The 6,271-nt window shown below is 44.3% G+C and overlaps 1 protein-coding gene across 1 annotated transcript in view; it reads left to right on the top strand.

Moving 5' to 3' along the window:
- The window catches only part of BCKDHB (branched chain keto acid dehydrogenase E1 subunit beta), a 245,088-nt gene extending 239,553 nt beyond the window's left edge, over positions 1-5,535 (top strand). Inside the window, exon 12 of the mRNA XM_089921767.1 lies at positions 5,266-5,535. The gene's annotated coding sequence lies outside the window, so the exon portion shown is untranslated. The remainder of the gene's footprint in view (positions 1-5,265) is intronic.
- The last annotated feature ends 736 nt before the right edge of the window (positions 5,536-6,271 follow it).

Raw genomic sequence — 6,271 nt, forward strand, 5'->3', positions numbered from 1 at the left:
CCCATCTTCTGTTTGGTCTGCAGACTTGGGACTGGGCCAGAGGTAGGACACCATGTCCTTGGCCACAGTGACTAGTCAAGGGATGGGAGGTGACCCAAACCAGCCAATCAAAGCCATTTTCAGGATTTTTCAAACAAACAGATCTGGGGTGATGTTATTCTGGAAGGACCTACTGCTACCTTCCCTGTAGAGGAAGGCCATCTTCATCCGAGAAAGAAAGGAACCAATGTACTAAGGAAAGATGTTATACAAGCTGGGTCAGTGCCCCCACGGCCAGCTGGCCAGCTCCACTGCTGCCATGTGCAGCCTCAACTTCCTTTCACTCTGTGAGGAATCGCCCCAGGATCCTTCCACTTTGTTCTAAATTGGATTTCTGTTGCTTGCAAACAGAAACATCCTAATTCAGTCCTTCCAATGCTTTGGAATATATTCTTTTTGAAAGAAGAAAGTCCACATGTTTTAACTAAAATATACTTGGGGAGAACCCTTCACCCTTGGGACTAGTCTATGTATCGTGCTTGATTTTTTTCTTATCTACGACATGCAAACTAGATGGAGATACTGTGTTAATATCAAGTATCTTAGCCATAAAATAAATGAATTCAGACTTTCAGCCTGAAAGTTGAATGCTAGCAACCTTCCCTTAGGCCAAGAAAATGAGCAGTTCCACAGCATCTGTCTTTTGGAAGCCTTACTCTTTGGAGGCTTATTCACATAAAGTTCTTTACTAAAGTCATGAGACCTTAGAACTGTTTTTAAACTTACCCATATAGCCCCAAACAGCCCTTGGGTATTTTCTTTTTTAAAGAAGTTTAATATGCCTGTGGTCAGTCTAATAACAAATGTTTCTTTGAGAATACTTTGTGTAAATTCCCCATATTTTCCTCTTTCCATTGAAGCATACATTTACTTTCACCCTATTTCATCTTCTACGTGAAATCTTTCAAGGAGGTCAGAGAACATGCGTGTGGTGACTGCGTGCCTTTCACCAAATGTAAAAATTGCAAATTACAATTCATCTTCCCTAGGTTACCCTAACCCAGAGGAAAAATTAAATTAATACTAATAGCAACAAGTAGTGTTTTGGTTTTTTGTTTGTTTTTTAATTCTATCCCAACTGCTAGACAGCCTCATCAGGTTCTCCCTAATTATTTGGGAGAGTTGCTGGAAGGTTGCTTGGACAACCATGTGGAATCCACAGTTCTCTGGGTCTGGCTTCACATCCCTGCAGAAGTGTCTGCTGCCAGCAGCTGCGACAAGGGCCACCTGCAGCTGGTACTCCCTGCCCCGAAGCTCCCCCGCAAGGATGAGGCGTAAGTGTGGATGCCGGTGACACTATTCCTCATTGGGTCTCTGGAGCGGAGAGACAGTGCTCTGTGTTCTTCCCGGAAGCAGGAAAATCATCTCCCATTGTGATACATGGATCCCAGGAGAGCATGGCTGTGTGCCCCCAAAATCTCATGGATATTTGGTGAAACAGACCATGTGCTATTTTCACTGGTGACAGACCAACTCTTGTACTTAGAAGCTCTGTCCCTCTCTGGGGCTCCAGCATTGTTATTGGTCTAGGCTGGGTCCCCAGCTCCCTCCTCTCTGAGACCAGGCTCCTCCGCAGGGCTCCTCTGTCTCTCTGTACATAGAGACCATTGGCCAACCTGCCTGCCCATCTTGCAGATCAGTGTTAAGTGTTAGAGCAGTGTACTTTAGTCCTAACTAGGTTTACTCTTCCAAGAAAGGACCTCATGTCTATCAGATTTATTTGATGTTATTATGTGCACAGTAATAATTTTCATATAGATCATGAGAAAATTGCTTAGGAGAAAATGGAATGGCAGTGTGTGTGATTTATGGTACTTCCATATGATTAGGTACTCTATAGGATTTGCAAGTAATGATTACGAAAATTATGTAGCAACATGGAAAGATGCTCATTATATACTTTTAAGCGGAAAAGTCATGGTGCAAAATTATATGTATATTATGATTACAACCATTATTACTTAAGATTTTTCTTGCGTAGGAATAGAGAATATAGCAGCACTGTTAGAGTGAGAACCATATATCATAATAAAAGGGTAGTTTTTAGCATGTTAATAACGCAAACTAATAAAAGTACCGAATATATACTTTACTAAACTGTTAGCAAGTATTAAACATTGTGTAACCTTCCTATTTAAAACATGGTTTCTAAGCACCGGGACTAAAGAATCTTTTAGTCCATCTGATTACTGCAAGAACCTGAAATAAATAAAATACAAGTTTTTCCTTTCTCTCTCAAACTCTCTCTCCCTCCCCCTCACACACACACACACACACACACACACACACACACACACTATGAATTATTCGAATGAGAACGATTCATTAGATAAACTCAGAAACGAAGACTAAAAAAAGAAATAATTCATCTTCTACAGTACTATACTAATGCCTTTGTAACGTTTTGACCCTTTCTATTATGATTTATAAGTTTATTAGTGTTACAGCAGAAAAAAGATGTCACGTTCAAAGGTTTTAATTGAATAGAGTTTAATAAAGGAACTTATTTACAAAGTTCTGGGCAGAGGTAGGGAACCAGGAAGGAAAGGTGAAGCACTCACGAGCTCACAACTCTCTCTGGGAAGTCATCACCGTGGAGCCTGAAGCGGGGTGGGTAGGAATGGTCCTGGAGCCCGGTGAGAGCGGTTGCCATGGAAGAGGGGCTGCCTGACAGGAGCTGTGGCCACAGAGAAACAGGACAGCTGCTGAAACAGCATGGGCCTGGGAGAGAGGAGGGTACATATCCTGGTCTCTCTCTCTCCTTCTACCCTCTGATAGCCTGTCAGTGCTTCCCTTTGGCCAAATCCAATTTCAGGCTAAGAGGCAGACTAGCTTGGTGGTGCCATCCCCAGTGTAGCCTCTCCAGAAACAGAGCAGGGCAGAGCCGTGGGGAGTGGATGCAGAGAGGGGTGAATGGAGACTAACCCGCATGAGGAGCCCCCAGCTATTCCATATCACAGGAGGCACCCACCCAAGGAGATGCCTGTTGAACTGCAAGCTGACTGTTTTTGAATCTGATGAAAAATGTAGATCCTTTTTAGTCATGCCACCTTTTCCTGGGCGAGCCTGGGCTTTTGATGGCTGTGTGTTCTGCCGGTGGAAGTTTCTGGTGGAGCATCTATGCCCTGTCTTTGCAACGATACCATGGGAGCCCTCAGCCTTCCTGCAAAAACCTGGACTGTTTGAGCTTTCAGTCTGGCACGGCTGCCACGCTGGAGGAGAGCTTCTGTGCTGTTTGCCAGCTCACACCTACTGTTCCCTGGGCAGACGCTTTTATCTTTCATTTTGTTGGAGTGCATCCTGCAGTAGATTCCTTAGAACGTCTTCATGAGAAGCTAATTTCTTGATTCCTTTCTTGTCAGAAAATGGCCTTCCTCTAACCCTTGACTCATAGTTTGGCTGAGTATAAAATTTTAGGCTAAGACACATTATTGTCTCAGAATAGTTAAGGCATTGCTTAATTCTTCTCAACTTGTCTTAAGTCTCTTATTTTTTCTTTCAAAATTTACCTCTTTATCAGACCTCTTGGGATACTTCCTTAATCTTGTCTTCTGATTTTCTACCCGTTAGCTTTATTTTGGCCAACTTTTTTTTTCTGATCTCTCTCAGAGCATCCTCTTATTTTAAGGCTGCCATATCAGCCTGTATATGTATGTGTACCTGTATATATATGTGTACATACACATATATACAAATATATATACATATGTGTGTGTGTGTGTATCTCTCAAGATATATATTTGAGTTATTGCTTTTTTAGGAGTTTTATCATGTTCTCTGAATTATATTGTTTCCTCTGGTTTCCATTTTTCTGTTTCTTTTGGCTTCTCTTTTTTGTCTTATGTATGCTGATTACCAGTTGGTTTTATTCAAGACTGAGCATCAAAAGCTGACCTGGATTGTGATATATACCTGCAATGGAATACTATTCAACCATAGAAATGAGTGAAATCCTGATACACACGGCAAAAAGGGTGAACCTCCAAAACATGCTGAATGAGGGATGGCGGACACAAATAGTCACGTGTGATTCTGTTTATATGAAGGATCCAGAGTAGATAAACCCATGGAGACAGGATGTAGAGGAGTGGTTTCCCGGGGCTGGGGGAAGGGGAGAATGGGAAGAAAGTGCTTAATGGGTACCAGTAAGGGGGTTCACTTTGGAGTGATGGACAAGTTGTGGAATTAAATAGAGCAGGGGTCCGCAACCCCCAGGCCCCGGACCAGTAATGGTCCACACAGCAGGAGGTGAACGGTGGGCAAGCGAGTGAAGTTTCATCTGCCGCTCCCCACTGCTCACATTATCACCTGAACCGTCCCCCACCCCTCCCCACCCCCATCCGTGGAAAAATTGTCTTCCACTAAACCAGCCCCTGGTGCCAGAAAGGTTGGGGACCGCTGAAATAGAGGAAGAGGCTTCACAACGTTGCGAATGTGCTAAATGCCACCAAATTGTCCACTTTAACATGGTTCACTTTGTTATGCGACTATCACCCCAATACATTATTGTTGTAAAGCCGGGAGAGCTGTGGATGTGCGTGTGGCGTGACAAGCAGTGGCCTTCATTTCCAGTTGATTAGGCAGAGATTCCCCCCACCTCGAGAGCACCCCACATGGCTGGCACAGGAAAGGCTGTCGTCTGAGGGTTTATCCCAAGAAAAATGTCCTAATCTCTCGCCTGAAGGGTGGCAGCCTAGTTCATTAGGTGCCACTTGGACCCGGGGTCTGGATGTCACGTTCAATTCCATGTTTTCTACCTTGGACATTGTTCCATCCTTCCTCTGGACCAGGTTTTCCTGATCCCAAAGGCTGTCCCTCTCAATCTCTCTGGAGGATAATCCCCCGAGTCTCCATGGGGCAGGCAGACACCCAGTTCTGTCCTTGTGAGGGGGAGGGAAGGCAATGCCCCTGGGTCCTCGCCTGGCTTCGGCCCCGCTGTGGGCCACACCGAGACTCTCTGAGGTCAGCCTCTTGCCGGTGACCGTTCCTGCGCTCCACGGTCTTTCTAGTCCTGGCTTGGGGCTTACTCTTCGGGCACGGCACGTCTTCATTTTTCTGACCGTGTACTCATGTCCCCTCTCCTGTTTTCTTTGTCCTTGGGGTTTATACTTTTTAAAAACGTTTCCTTCATTATCATTTTAATGCCCTCTGAGGAAGGAGAGGAGGAAAACCTGTTTGTTGTTCAATAGGCTGGTTTAACTTGTACGTTTTTTTTTTTTTTGGCAGAACTTCTCAGGGGACGTTCACCTGAGAATGAAAAGAATGGTCAGCCCTGAAGTAAGCTGTGTTCTCAGGCAAGTTAATGAATTGCCTGATCTTTTCTTGTGCCCGATTATTTTTACCGTTAAAACGGCCCCAGGAGGTGGTGCGACGTGGCAGGACATGGAAGGGCCCACGTTGATTAAATGCCGCCTTCGTGCCAAGAGGACAACCTTGTACCTCCTCAGCCTTCGAGTGAAAAGTACTGAGATTAAACTGTTTACCTGTCTTGTGTGATTTTTTTGTGAAGTATCAATTCTTGTAAGTCTGTTTGACGTAGGTGAAAATGAAATAAGGTAGCATCCCCAGAGCCCTGGGACCTCAACCTGTGCCTCTAAGGACAGATTTCTCACCTGCCACTGTCATTATTTGTTTACACCTTTGAGCCCCAGCCTCCAGCAGGAAGGAATCCTGCCTTAATCACCGCACACAAAGCAGCTCAATGAATAATCATACAATATACACGGCACTCCTGCTATAGGAAAAATTTAGTATTTCTTTCTTTGTTTTGGCCACAGCATGCTGCATGCCGGATCTTAATTCCCTGGCCAGGGATCGAACCCGTGCACCTGCAGTGGCAGCGTGGAGTCCTATCCACTGGACTGCCAGGGAAGACCCTACAGGAACAATTTAAATGGAAGAAAATAAGTTGGTAAATGTAAAGTGGTCTTAGAATTCAATATCAAGCTGTGATGAAAACTAAGAGCCATAAGTTCACAGGTCACTATTTAGTGGCCCTATTTTTACTCTTAAGAAACCCACTGGTACATGTACATTTCATCGCAAGGACCAGAGATCTACTCGTATGTTTACGCAAGGTGGAATTTGTACTAATGAATCTAATTGCAGGAAGAACTCTAGGACTTAGAAGAATTAGAAAGTTATACAAGTTTTTAAAATAACTCCCCTCTTCTCTCTCCATCTCTCCCTGGGGCTTCTTGGTATCTCCTCTCTGCCATGTGCCAGTTTCATT

The sequence above is a fragment of the Delphinapterus leucas genome, chromosome 12 (assembly GCF_059928025.1).
Source record: "Delphinapterus leucas isolate spDelLeu-1000000601 "Yukka" chromosome 12, BTC_Dleu_Yukka2, whole genome shotgun sequence".
Classification (NCBI taxonomy): domain Eukaryota; kingdom Metazoa; phylum Chordata; class Mammalia; order Artiodactyla; family Monodontidae; genus Delphinapterus; species Delphinapterus leucas.